Genomic DNA, 13,618 nt, shown 5'->3' with positions numbered 1-13,618 from the left:
GTTCCGTGAATTTACAGAGTACAAGGTTGTATTAGTCTGTTGTATTAGTGCCTCCCCTACTGGTAGAGGATAGCCTCTGTTATATGATATGCTTACAACTACAGCAGACCGGAAGGAACCAAATAACCAACAAGTCGCTGGATCGAACACCCGAGCCAACAAGATGTAATAATAAACAAAACATTTTTTTCACTTTTTATTGCCATCTAGTGTTTGTGCACAAGTATAATTGTCTGATCTCTCCTGATGACCCAGATAGAATCATGTGATCTCTTCCATAACACATAGGAAGTCCCACCCAGTTGACTACTTTAAAATGGTGAAAGCGCCAAGTTCTATGGACCTGCCCAATATCAGGTTCTATCAGTGGTGTGCCCACCTCTATTTGGTTAGACATTGAGACTTCTCTTTCAAAATACCCCTTACAGGATATTTTATTTTTAAGAAGTTTCAAGTCTGTAGAAGATCACTGCAACAATCCCATTACACTTAACACACTCAAAGTATGGAGGTCAGTTCAACGCTTCCTGGGAAGGTCCAAACTAACATCTGCTCTTACCCCAATTCTTAACAACCCAGATTTTAGTCCAGGATTGCTGGATGCTGGCTTTAACTTTTGGCTCAATAAGGGCATACGCAGACTAAATGACTTATTCCTGATCAAATGTTGTCATTTGAGCAGATGGTCGAGAAATATCGACTCCCAAAGCAGGACTTTTTCCGCTTCCTACAAGTAAGACATATTCTGAAGAGCACCACCTTAATTGGTAACCCTGATATGTCTGTCATTGAAAGAATGCTTTTTTTCCCACAAAGGAAAATGTCTGTAAGTCTGTTTTATGATACTTTAAAGTCCTTTTCTGCTGTCAACACACAGGGTGAAACAAGTGTGGGAGAAAGAATTGTCTGTTACTATTGACGAAGACATTTGGAGATATGCAAAAACAATATCTATATGTAATCGTACTAGAGCAATTCAATTAAGAATAATACACAGATTGCATATATCCCCAAATCGCAGACATGCTTTTAGCCCCACTTCCTCTTCTCCTCAGTGTCTTAAATGTAAAACTGATACAGGCACCCTAACACATTGTTTATGGTCATGTACCAAAATACAAAGATACTGGTCTGGTGTTCTGCAAGAAATTGAAAAGATCCTAGGGGTTGATCTAGAATTAGATCCTGTTTCTTTACTGTTGGGTCTCCCTAGTAGGCATGTTACTTCTGTGGGTAAGAGGAGGCTTTACAACATCCTTACCTTCGCAGCAGGGAAAAACATCCTCTTACAGTGGATTAGTGATAAGGTTCTTCTATTAAATATTGGCATAAGATACTATTTGAATGGGTGCCACTGGAATATCTGACATGTACATTGCATTCTAAAACAGACCAGTTCTACAAAGTATGGGAACCTTATCTAAATTACCTAGAACCTGAGGTATCAGCTATTATGCTGCAAGGATTCTCTTAGAATGGCGGGGATCTATGTATTTCAGAACTACACTGCACGTTCCATGTGTGGAACCTAACTTCTTGGTTTAAACAGAGCTTTTTTGTTTAATTTCTGTTTGTAAGTTTGTTTAAAATGTATGTATTGAGAGACGCGATGATGGGGATGAGGAAAATGGTGTATGTATGGGTGTGTGTGTGTGTATGTATGTATATGCATATATATGTGTAAGTGAGTGCTGTTTTTTTCTTCTTTTGTTGCTTTGTCTCTGTTTTATCTCTTAATATGGGTGAAAATTGTGAAATTCTAATAAATACTGTTACAACAAAAAAAATAATGGTGAAAGCCCTCAATGGCAATGTCCATGCCAAAGCAGGTTTTATCCATAAAGAGTCCTCTGTCTAACTCTGTGTTGCCCTCACCTTTTCAAAGATGTGTGGAGGCTAAAATGGCCCTATGTGATGCTCTGAGTGTAGTTTCACATATCCTCACTAGGTGATGCTGTATCGTTGTCTTGGAATCTGCTAAGAAGTATTTGTCAGCTGATAAACGTCCCTTTTTCAGGACCCTGTCTTTCAAAAAGAATTCTTAAAAATCCAAATAACTTCACAGATCTTCATTGTAAAGGGTTTAAACAATGTTTCCCGTGTTTGTTCAATGAACCATAAACAATTAATGAACATGCACCTGTGGAACGGTCATTAAGACACTAACAGCTTACAGACGGTAGGCAATTAAGGTCACAGTAATGAAAACTTAAGACACTAAAAGAGGCCTTTCTACTGACTGAAAAACACCAAAAGAAAGATGCCCAGGGTCCCTTCTCATCTGCGTGAACGTGCCTTAGGCATGCTGCAAGGAGGCATGAGGACTGCAGATGTGGCCAGGGCAATGAATTGCAATGTCTGTACTGTGAGACACCTAAGACAGCGCTACAGGGAGACAGGACAGACAGCTGATCGTCTTCGCAGTGGCAGACCATGTGTAACAACACCTGCACAGGATCGGTACATCTAAACATCACACGTGCGGGACAGGTACAGGATGGCAACAACAACTGCCCGAGTTACACCAGGAACGCACAATCTCTCCATCAGTGCTCACACTGTCCTCAAGAGGCTGAGAGAGGCTGTACTGAGGGCTTGTAGGCCTGTTGTAAAGCAGGTCCTCACCAGACATCACTGGCAATGTCGCCTATGGGCACAAACCCACCGTCCCTGGTCCAGACAGGACTGGCAAAAAGTGCTCTGCACTAACGAGTCACGGTTTTGTCTCACCAGGGGTGATGGTCGGATTCACGTTTATCGTCAAAAGAATGAGTGTTATACCGAGGCCTGTACTCTGGAGCGGGATCGATATGGGGGTGGAGGGTCTTTCATTGTCTGAGGCGGTGTGTCACAGCTTCATCGGACTGAGCTTGTTGTCATGGCAGGCAATCTCAACGCTGTGCGTTACAGGGAAGACATCCTCCTCCCTCATGTGGTAGCCTTCCTGCAGGCTCATCCTGACATGACCCTCCAGCATACAATGCCACCAGCCATAATGCTCGTTCTGTGCGTGATTTCCTGCAAGACAGGAATGTTCTGTCATGGCCAGCAAAGAGCCCGGATCTCAATCCGATTGAACACGTCTGGGACCTGTTGGATCGGAGGGTGAGGGCTAGGGCCATTCCCCCCAGAATTGTCCCGGAACTTGCAGGTGCCTTGGTGGGAGAGTGGGGTAACATCTCACAGCAAATCTGGTGCAGTCCATGAGGAGATGCACTGCAGTACTTAATGCAGCTAGTGGCCACACCAGAGACTGACTGTTACTTTTGATTTTGACCCCCACCTTTGTTCAGGGACACATTATTCAATTTATGTAAGTCACATGTCTGTGGAACTTGTTCAGTTGTCTCAGTTGTTGAACTTATGTTCATACAAATATTTACACGTGTTAAGTTTGCTGAAAATAAATGCAGTTGACAGTGGGAGGACGTTTCCTTTTTTAGTTATAGAATGTTTAGACATTTAAAGCCCCCATGCAGTTGAAAATATATATTTGTAATCATCACTGTATGTTTATTGCATGAAAATAAGTACCAATTAAACATTTGGACACACCTACTCATTGAAAGATTTTTCTTTCTTTTTTACTATTTTCTACATTGTCGAATAATAGTGAAGACATCAAAACTATGAAATAACACATATGGAATCATGTAGTAACCAAATAATTATCTCAACCAGCTTCATGAGGTAGTCACCTGGAATGCATTTCAATTAACAGGTGTGCCTTGTCAGTTAATCAGTCGTGTTGTGACAAGGTAGGAGTGGTATACAGAAGATAGCCCTATTTGGTAAAAGACCAAGTCCATATTATGGCAAGAACAGCTCAATTAAGCAAAGAGAAATGACAGTCCATCATTATTTTAAGACATGAAGGTCAGTCAATCTGGAAAATTTCAAGACATTTTAAAGTTTCTTTAAGTGCAGTCGCAAAAACCATCAAGCGCTGTGATGAAACTGGCTCTCGTGAGGACCGCCAGAGTAAAGGAAGACCCAGTTAACTGCACCTCAGATTGCAGCCCAAATGAAAGCTTCACAGAGTTCAAGTAACAAACACGTCTCAACATCAACTGTTCAGAGGAGACTGCGTGAATCGGGCCTTCATGGTTGAATTGCTGCAAAGAAACCACTACTAAAGGACACCAATAAGAAGAAGATACTTGCTTGAGCCAAGAAACATGAGCAATGGACATTAGACTGGTGGAAATATGTCCTTTGGTCTGATGAGTTCAAATTTGAGATTTTTGGTTTCAACCGCCATGTCTTTGTGAGACGTGGAGTAGGTGAACGGATTAACTCTGCATGTATGGTTCCCACTGTGAGGCATGGAGGAGGAGGTGTGATGGTGCTTTGCTGGTGACACTGTCAGTGATTTATTTAGAATTCAAGTCCCACATAACCAGCATGGCTACCACAGCATCTGCAGCGATACACCATCCCATCTGGTTTAAGCTTAGTGGGACTATCATTTGTTTTTCAGAGGGACATTTCCCCAACACCCCTCTAGGCTGTGTAAGTGCTATTTGACTAAAAAGGAGAGTGATGGAGTGCTGTATCAGATGACCTGGCCTTCACAATCACCCGACATCAACCCAATTGAGATGGTTTGGGATGAGTTGGAGCGTGGAGTGAAAGAAAAGCAGCCAACATGTGCTCAGCATATGTGGGAACTCCTTCAAGGCTGTTGGAAAAGCATTCCAGGTGAAGCTGTTTGAGAGAATGCCAAGAGTGTGCAAAGCTGTCATCATGCCAAAGGGTGGCTACTTTGAAGAATATAAAATATATTTTTATTTGCTTAACTCTTTTTTGGGTACTACATGATTCCATATGTGTTATTTCATAGTTTTTACGTCTTTTTTATGTCTTCACTATTATTATGTAGAAAAATAGAAAAAATAAAGAAAAACCCTTGAATGAGTAGGTGTGTCCAAACTTGACTGGTACTGTATATTTGCTGTAATTTTTTTCACGATTGAAATGCTCAGACTGATTGTGTGGCCGTGTTGATACATATGTAAATGTATTTACATACACAGCCCTGATTGGTGGATAGTATTTACTAGAGTCTAGCGCCTACCTGCATATGCAAATAAAAGATGACTCATCATTGGTCAGAATAATCAGATCAGATTGTGATGTCATGCTGAACACGCTCTTACACTAAAATGGAATTATCATAATTTTCACAATTTCACAGTGTTATTTCGACCTCATAGTGTGAAACATTTTTTTATTGAACTTTTAACATTTCATTAAGTTGAGACTGGTGTTTTTATAAACTCATTGTTTGTATAAAGGATAATATGCCACAACACAGAAACATTATTCACGTTAGTCATTTTATGGTGAAAATCATTCTGAAACTGTTCTTATTCTTTGTGATCGTTTCAGCAGACCAGTCATTCAAGGACTAAAAGGTATTGGTCCAGCATAAGCCTTATTGTTGATTTAGGTGCTTTGTTGGTCCGTCTGTCTCAATGGTAAGATAATAATATTATCCCCTGATATTCGTCTTAGAGGGGAAATCTAAAACAACCAATGTACCCTCTCTAATTATCTCGCATTTCATAACTCAGCCATTGTTTGTCACCCAACATCATTGTTTTTACAGACACCTGGTCACCACTGGAAGAAAATAAAAAAGTTTTTTCAAGAAATCAAAAGTTCTCAAAGTTGAGAGTTCTGTAATTGCGGGCCTTTGATGTACTACTACTGTACCACTTATCAAATGTAGCAGAACTGGTTACAACAGCACCTGCATTGCAGTGCTCTACAAAACAAACGGTGAGTGAGCATATTAGAATCTGAATTGGTTGCAAAACTCTGTGGGCGATATGGGTGTCCAACCTGATTCTGTAGAGCTCTGCAGATAAAAGTTGCAGAGATACAGTGTGTTCAATTCTGCATTAAAAGGCATCTAAGGCATCAGGAGTCTACTTTGAATAAAGGGGCACACAAACTCATACACACACCAGCTCACACCAGCTGTGAAGATGTTGATAAAAAAAAGTCAGTCAGTTTATCCCTAGTCACTCATACATTACCCGTGATTCACGCAAAGACGCAAGCAAACATTACGTACAGACAGGCGAACATGGAAATAATGGAGGAAACGTCTAAGGTCTAGTCACTCTCTCACACAGCCCTCACACTTTAACCTGGTGGGTAGGGACAGATCTAATCTGCAGGATGCAAAATGTTCTCATGCCCCTAGATCAAAATCGTTGGAATTCATTCAAATCAAACCAAATATTGCTACAAACGATAATTAGCTGCAGTTGTATTTATTAAATCGGTTAGTGGTCGTATATGTATTGATCAAACATTCCCGCAGATTCAGCCTTGCCATGATTGTGTTAAAATGTTGCCTTTGCTGTAGTGTACCCGATTGTTATTAATCATCTACATGAATGTATGTTATGTTTGTTATTGTTACATAAGACAGAAGGTGACTTAAGGCAAAAAACGAAAGTAAGATGGTTGGTGACTCACAGAGTTGCAGGTCTGATGATGGCGGGTCAGTTCATTTGCTAGCTAGCTGGCTAATGGCATTTGAATGGTGCATCACACCACCAGCTTTTTGTTCCACTTGTTCCGGTTCCTGGAAGGTTCCTGGAACTGCAGTGTGAGGGAATGGAAGAGGCTCGCCTCGTAGAGGACTGTTTCGGACTACTGTTGAGGTGTGGTGGTCTTTTCTGGCGCTTTTACAGCCGGCGACGCGTCACCCAGATCCAGCCTTCCTATGGAGGAGGAGGAGGAGAAGAAGATGGGCACAAACTGGTTGAATCAACGTCGTTTCGACATCATTTCAATGAAATTGCATTGAACTCATTGGTCAAAGCCTATAGGGAAATTCATGTTTTTTTTGGAGGGTTACTGGATAAATGCAGAAAATAAGGTCTGTGGTAAACACAGGCTTAGGAGATCTTGTACATCACTTTTTGTGAATTTTGAAGAATTTATGTATTCATAACAAGTACCTAAAGCACATAAAGGCTTCATAATTCATGAAGGTCATGTTAACTGACTGATATTACCTCACATAGAACTAAATGCATCTTCTAAGCCTGTGTTAACCTAGCATCTTATTTTTGGCATTTATCCCAAAACCCCATTCTGGCAGCCTGTCAGCGGAATTCCTTTTATAATGGCAGCCAAAGAGACTAAATTCTGATATGATTTGCCCCAGCTATTCCAGAGAGCTTCTTGGGTCATTGGCCATTGACCCTTAGGGCTGTAACAGTGACTTTGTCTCCCTCACTGAGTTTGCCATTACAAATCTAAAGGTTAAAAGAAGGCATGAAAGTCATGACCTTTCATAATGAGGTGTTTGATTCTGTCCTGCAGTAAAGAACAGCCCCAACTGGACAGACATGCATTTCTGGAAAAGTGGGATAGCTGTAGTCAGATGAAGGCACAATCCATCTGCACAGTCACTTGCCCTTTAAGCAAAAAGTTCTGTGTCTAGCCTCTACGCACCGAAAGGAGTGATGTCCTCTGTTCCAAGTTACAGAAAACAGATTCCTACCTTTCACTGGAGGTTGACTTATTATCGCTGATGGTCATTATAATTACGCCATGGGGAGTCATTGCCGGAACTGCAATGTCGTGAAATGGAACACACCAGCTCTGTTAAACACATCGCCTTTGGTAAACTAGGTAACAAGTCGTATGCTGCACAGAGAGCAAGACTGTATTGTCCTCAAGTCAGGATATCAGTCTTGGATTTTTCTTTGTGTTCTCGATCGAAAGTGTGCATTCAGCAATGAGGTATGATATGTACAGTGGGAAGGAAAAGTATGCGAACCCTTTAGAATGACATGGATTGGTCATAAATTGGTCATAAAATTGTATCTGATCTATCTGATCATCTAAGTCACACTAATAGACAAGCACAGTCTGCTTAAACTAATAACACACAAACAATTATGATTTTTCATGTCTTTATGGAACACACCGTGTAAACATTCACAGTGCAGGTTGGGAAAAGTATGTGTACCCTTGGATTTAATAACCGGTTGACCCTCCTTTGGCAGCAATAACCTCAAACGTATTCTGTAGTTGCGGATCAGACCTGCACAACGGTCAGGAGGAATTTTGGACCATTCGTCTTTTCAAAACAGGTTTCAGTTGTACAATATTCTTGGGATGTCTGGTGTGCCACAGCATCTCAATCGGGTTGAGTTCAGGACTGACTGGGCTACTCCAGAAGGCATATTTTCTTCTGTTCAAGCCCTGTTCAAGCCCTGATTTACTTCTGTCTTTTGGGTTGTTGTCCTGTTGCATCACCTAACTTCTGTTGAGCTTCAATTGGCGGACAGATTCTCCTGCAAAATGTTTTGATAAACTTGGGAATTTTTCCGTCGATGATAGCAAGCTGTCCAGGCCCTGAGGCAGCAAAGCAACCCCAAACCATGATGTTCCCTCCACCATAGTTTACAGTTGTGATGAGGTTTTGTGATGTTGGTGTGCTGTGCCTTTTTTTCTCCACAAATAGTGTTGTGTGTTCCTTCCAAACAACACAACTTTAGTCATCTGTCCACAGAATATTTTGCCAGTAGCGCTGTGGAACATCGAGGTGCTCTTTTGTGAACTTCAGACGTGTAGCAATTTTTGGGGTGGACAGCAAGTGGCTTCTTCCGTGGTGTCCTCCCATGAACACCATTCTTGTTTAGTGTTTTACATATTGTAGACTCGTCAACAGAGATGTTAGCATCTTCCAGAGATTTCTGTAAGTCTTTTGCTGACATTCTAGGATTCTTCTTAACCTCATTGAGCATTGTGCGCTGTGCTCTTGCAGTCATCTTTGCAGGACGGCCACTCCTAGGGAGAGTAGCAACAGTGCTGAAATTTCTCCATTCATAGACAATTGGTCTTAATGTGGACTGACTTTTGTAACCCTTTCCAGTTTTATGCAGGACAATTCTTAATCTTGGGTCTTCTGAGATCTCTTTTGGTCGGGGCATGGTTCTTCTCAGGCAATGCTTCTTATAAAATTCTTATAAACTCACATTTTATGAGTGTTTTTTTATGGGGCAGGGCAGCTCTAACCAAAATCACCAATCTCGTCTCATTGATTGGACTCCAGGTTAGTTGACTCCTGACTCCAATTAGCTTTTGGAGAAGTCATTAGCCTAGGGGTTCACATACTTTTCCCAACCTACACTGTGAATGTTTAATGATGTATTCAATATAGACAAGAAAAACCTAATAATTTGTGTACTATTAGTTTAGGCACACCATCTTTGTCTATTGTTGTGACTTAGATGAAGATCAGATACAGTTTTATGTCAAAACAGAAATCCAAATAATTCCAAAGGGTTCACATACTTTTTCTTGCCACTCTATGTGTAAAAGTAGGAAACTAGTGTGATTCTCATTCCTGTAAAAAAAAAATGTCCAGTCGTTTTGGAAATCAATCTGGAAATAGGCACCGTGATAGGGTACTGTATAACAATCACTCTGGCGTTATTAGAACACAGAATGTTCACTCTGAAAATGAGGATCATTTGAAATCAGATGAAAAGTGATTCATACTCGGAGGATCATGGCCTTTAGATCATTAAAAGACATAGACAAGGGGCTCCCCATGTAATAACACTTAGAAAACTGCTGTTTGAAAATCACACTTTGGTTAATGTTCTTTCAACATGAATTCCCTGTTAGTCAATAAGTCAATGGAGTGGTTTCAGACGAGAATTCTCCATAGAATCTAACGTTGTGCTTAAGACCCTTCTCAAAGACTTTGCGATGTCACACAATGACGCAATAGGGCGCAATTCAGCGCTATAGCATGCTTGAAATGTAAAGGTAATTTCCAATTGACCCGAAATATGCAGCGTTTACAATGAATGCAGTCTCCGCGAATGCGGAAACATCTTCTTTAAATGTCAGTGCTGCGGATTGAATCAAGCCCTTAGTCTTTGTATCTCTCAACACACTCCCAAGCTGAGGAGGTCAGAGGTCAAAGTATGATCACTGTTTCACAGTATAATTTATCAGGAGGAAAGGGAAAGATGTAGACTGAGGGTGTCAGGTGAGGGTCAGGGTAACAGACAGATTAGGTTGGCCACTGTAATTAGAATGTGAAAAATACTGTGAGTTCTGATGAAGAAAGACCAAAAGACAATGAAAGAACAAGAAAATACTAATGTCAAAGTGTATGTATACTGCTACAGTTGAAGTCAGAAGTTTACACACACTTAGGTTGGAGTCATTAAAGGCACAGTCAACTTAGTGTATGTAAACTTCTGACCCACTGGAATTGTGATACAGTGAATTATAAGTGAAATAATCCGCCTGTAAACACTTTTTGGAAAAAATGACTTGTGTCATGCACAAAGTAGATGTCCTAACCGACTTGCCAAAACTGTAGTTAATAACAAGAAATGTGTGGAGTGGTTGAAAAAATTGTTTTAATAACTTGTTGAGGATAGGGGGCAGTATTTTCACTTTGGATGAATTGCGTGCCCATAGTGAACTGCATCAAACTCTGTCCCAGATGCAAATAAAAGCATATTATTATTACTATTGGATAGAAAACACTCTGAAGTTTCTAAAACGGTTTGAATTATGTCTGCAGAATTTTCACTTTTGGATAAATAGCGTGCCCAATTTCAAATTCCTGCTACTCATGCCAAGAATACAAGATATGCACATTATTCATAGATTTGGATAGAAAACACTCTGAAGTTTCGAAACGGTTTGAATTTAAACAGCTTTGAAAAATCCAGAAAATTATGGCTTTAGAAGCTTCTGATAGGCTAATTGACATCATTAGAGTCAATTGGAGATGTACTTGTGGATGTATTTCAAGGCCTACCTTCAAACTCAGTGCCTCCTTGCTTGACATCATGGGGAAATCAAAAGAATTCAGCCAAGACCTCAGAAAAACAATTGTATACCTCCACAAGTCTGGTTCATCATTGGGAGCAATTTCCAAACGCCTGAAGGTACCACGTTCATCTGTACAAACAATAGTATGCAACTATATACACCAAGGGTCCCCACAGCCATCATACCTCTCAGGAAGGAGAAGTGTTCTGTCTTCTAGAGATGGACGTACTTTGGTGCAAAAGGTGCAAATCAATCCCAGAATAACATCAAAGGACCTTGTGAAGATGTTGGAGGAAACAGGTTCAAAAGTATCTATATCCACAGTAAAATGAGTCCTATAGCGACATAACCTGAGAGGCCGCTCAGCAAGGAAGAAGCACTTGATCCAACACCGCCATTACAAAAGCTAGACTACGGTTGCAACTGCACATGGGGACAAAGATCATACTTTTGGAGAAATGTCCTCTGGTCTGATGAAACAAAAATAGAAATGCTTGGCCATAATGACCATCATTATGTTTGGAGGAAAAAGGGGGAGGCTTGCAAGCTGAAGAACACCATCCCAACCGTTAAGCATGGGGGTGGCAGAATCATGTTGTGGGGGTGTTTTGCTGCAGGAGGGGCTGGTGCACTTCACAAAATAGATGGCATCATGAGGGGGAAAAAATGTGGCTATATTGACACAACATCTCAAGATATCAGTCAGGAAGTTAAAGCCTGGTATCAAATGTGTGGAAGGCTACCCGAAAAGTTTGACCCAAGTTAAAACATTTAAAGGCAATGCTACCAAATACTAATTGAGTGTATGTAAACTTCTGACCCACTGGGAATGTGATGAAAGAAATAAAAGCTGAAATAAATCATTCTATCTAATATTATTCTGACATTTCACATTCTTAAAATAAACTAATGATCCTAACTGGCCTAAAACAGGGAATTTTTACTTGGATTAAATGTCAGAAATTATGAAAAACTGAGTTGAAATGTATTTGTCTAAGGTGTATGTAAACTTCCGACTTCGACTGTACGTATCAGTCTGGTTCATCTCAGTTCATCATTCCCTGTTCTGTTCATCCATTCTATTTCCATCTGGTTAATCAATGAACACTTTTAATTACAACCTCAGTGAGGGCCAGGACTGCTGTTCATTAGTGTTCTGCTTCAGATAAAGATTAATCACTGTCAAGACTCTGGTGAATCACAGATAACCAGAGTGATGGGCTTCCTGTCTGTACAACAGACCAGGCTGCTGTTCCAAAACTAGAGCAAATCATCATTCCGTCCTTCTGATCCTCTGTAGCCCAGATGGTAAAGCACGGTGCTTGCAATGCCAAGACAGTGGGTTTAATTCCTGAGACCACCTATAATGTAAGTCGATTTGGATAAATGTGTCTGCTAGATGGCATACAATGATTTTTCCATATTTTGTTACGTTATATCATTATTCTAAAATGTATTGATAAAAAAAACTCATCAATCCACACGCAATACCCCATAATGACAAAGCAAAAACAGGTTTTTAGAACATTTTCCAAATGTATTAAAAATAAAATACAGAAATACCTTATTTATTCAGAACCTTTGCTTGTTTCTATTGATCATCATTGAGATTTTTCTACAACTTGATTGGAGTCCACCGGTGTTAAATTAAATAGTTTGGACATGATTTGGAAAGGCAAACATCTGTCTATATAAGGTCCCACAGTTGACAGTGCATGTCAGAGTAAAAACCAAGCCATGCGGTTGAAGTATTTGTCCGTAGAGCTCCGAGACAGGAGTGTCGAGGCACAGATCTGGGGAAGGGTACAAAAAAATGTGTGCAGCATTGAAGGTCCCCAAGAAGACCGTGGCCTCCATCATTCTTAAATGGAAGAAGTTTGGAACCAACAAGATTCTTCCTAGAGCTGGACGCCTGGCTAAACTGAACAATCTGGGGAGAAGGGTAGGCCGTCATTGTAAATAAGAATTTGTTCTTAACTGACTTGTCTAGTTAAATAAAGGTTAAATTAAAAATACAAATAAATTATAAAAGGCCTTGGTCAGGGAGATGACAAAGAATCTGATGGTCACTCTGACAGAACTCCAGAGTTCCTCTGTGGAGATGGGAGAACCTTCCAGAATGACAACCATCTCTGCAGCACTCCACCAATCAGGCCTTTATGGTAGAGTGGACAGACAGAAGCCACTCCTCAGTAAAAGGCACATGACAGCCTGCTTGGAGTCTGCCAAAAGAAACCCAAAGGACTCTCAGACCATGAGAAACAAGATTTTCTGGTCTGATGAAACAGATTGAACTCTTTGGCCTGAATGCCAAGCGTCACGCCTGGAGGAAACCTGGCACCATCCTTACAGTGAGGCATGGTACTGGCAGCATCATGCTGTGGGGATGTTTTTTAGCGGCAGGGACTGGTAGACTAGTCAGGATCGAGGGAAAGATGAACGGAGCAAAGTACAGATAGATCCTTGATGAAAACCTGCTCCAGAGCGCTCAGGACCTCAAACTGGGGCAAAGGTTCACCTTCCAACATGACAACAACCCGAAGCACACGGCCAAGACAATGCAGGAGTGGCTTCGGGATAAGTCTCTGAATGTCCTTGAGTGGCCCAGCCAGAGCCCGGACTTGAACCGGTTTGAACATCTCTGGAGAGACCTGAAAATAGCTGTGCAGTGGTGCTCCCCATTCAACCTGACAGTGCTTGAGAGGATCTGCAGGAAAAAATGGGATAAACTCCCCAAATACAGGCGTGCCAAGCTTGTAGTGTCATACCCAAGAAGAATACT

The sequence above is a fragment of the Oncorhynchus kisutch genome, linkage group LG18, assembly GCF_002021735.2.
Source record: "Oncorhynchus kisutch isolate 150728-3 linkage group LG18, Okis_V2, whole genome shotgun sequence".
Lineage (NCBI taxonomy): Eukaryota > Metazoa > Chordata > Actinopteri > Salmoniformes > Salmonidae > Oncorhynchus > Oncorhynchus kisutch.
The sequence above is the reverse complement of the archived record's forward strand: the minus strand, read 5'-3'. Positions refer to the sequence as shown.